Below are 1,986 nucleotides of genomic sequence, written 5' to 3' on the forward strand. Positions count from 1 at the left end.
AATAGGTGCACTTTAACTCATACACCCGCATTGACGTGCAATGTATGCGCATTGTGATAATTTCCAATACATGGCCTACATCAGGGCTGGGCAACTTCGGTCCTGGAGGGTCGGTGTCCTTAAGAGTAGGCATACTAGAAACTTTTAGACAGGTGACCTGAGGCAAGTTGGAGATAAACTCTGCAGGACACCGGCCCTCCAGGACCAAAGTTGCCCATCCCTGGCCTACGTAATACATACTCATTTTTGCGTATCTTACGTGTACAAAGTACTAGTGTTTTAAACATGTGGTGGACCCTTGCAAACATGTAAAAAATTGACTATACTTCGGCCTTTGTTCCTGCTACAACCTAGTATCTGGAACAGCCTGAAGCTGGATGTTGAAAGAAATTTCTAAAGGAACAGATAAAGCGACGATGAGCGTGGATGGACTCTGTCGACACATCAAGGCAAAACGTCTAAGTGTTTTTTCAAAGGTTGGGATAGTCATTAAAGTTATGATGCATCGTCTCACCTGCCCAATTGCAGAGTGCCTTACTAGATGCTGAACTTTGTTAATAAAAAATTCTGTATTGAACAAGAACCTTAAAAACATCAAACTGGCAGCACTAATGAAAGAGAGTTTTCTCGCTTTCCAGGCCTCAGCTATGGCGAGTGTGTCTCCGTGTGTTAAAAACAGAAAGCCTTTTTTTTTTTTTTTGCTGTGCATGTGTGTGTTTGTGTGTGAAAAAGTGACTGTGTTTGAAGTTGACAGATACTCTGATTAACGTCCTGACTTTCTTCTTCAAAGTTTCTGTCAAGTCCCATCGCTCATGTACAAGCACATGCGATATGAAAGCGGAGGTTCAATTAGCCAATCAGTGCTTAGGTCTAAAAAAAGAAAAGGCCTGTATTTGACAAGAACAACAGAAAGAGCTGAATATTTTTAAGAAGTTAGAGCCCATAAATTCATCAGATGAAGTTCTAAGTGCAAAATATTTTTTGATAAAATCAACTAAAACTACAGATTCACACTGAATTGAACGGTCTTGGCATTATACAATTGAATCTGAATTGAAACTGTCTTGGCATTATACACTGTCTTAGAGTTTTAATGTTTACATGTATAAACCTGCTCAGCAGGCAGTCACTTATTCAGATTGACTTATTCTCACTTTCAATTTACCAGAAAGACTTTGCCTCCCATTCGCTTTACTATTAAAAGAGACAGAGCGTATCTTTCTTACTTTCAAGAAGCAGCAACCCTACAGAGCATTTTCTTGATACGATGATGATAAATAATTTAGACATTTATAAAACGGGTACAGGGAAAAAAGAGTGGGAAAAGTGTAAAAAATAAGTTAGAGGCTTTTATATAATGACACAACCTAAGGGTACCAACATACAAACAGATCACAAAGTTGCGATACACTTTCAGTTTTAGCAGACTTTCTTACACTGTGTAGTAACAAAGCAAAACACAACAGGTTTCATTCAATAACAGGTGGATTTTACCTTAAACACAGTGACTTTGTGGATTTTGGGGTAGAACTTGTGTAAAATTTTATTTCAACATAATGTAAACTTGTTTCATAGCAGTGACAGCCGGTGACTTCTTTTTCAAGGGCGCATGATGCAAAGCTTATCAAAACATGTATTTAGCCCGTCATGTCAAAATATGTGTTCGGCGCACATCATGTTAAACTATGTGTACACATGTCATGTCAAAATACATGCCGAGCCACACACGACACATATTTTGACCTGACGAGCCACACACGACACTCCGTACACATATTTTGACCTGACGAGCCACACACGACACTCCGTACACATATTTTGACCTGACGAGCAGCACACGACACTCCGTACACATATTTTGACCTGACGAGCCGCACACGACACTCCGAACGCATATTTTGACATGACGAGCCGCACACGTCACTGCGAACGCATATTTTGACCCTACGAGCCGCACGTGACACTCCGAAAGCATATTTTGACATG

The sequence above is a fragment of the Paramisgurnus dabryanus genome, chromosome 4, assembly GCF_030506205.2.
Source record: "Paramisgurnus dabryanus chromosome 4, PD_genome_1.1, whole genome shotgun sequence".
NCBI lineage: Eukaryota > Metazoa > Chordata > Actinopteri > Cypriniformes > Cobitidae > Paramisgurnus > Paramisgurnus dabryanus.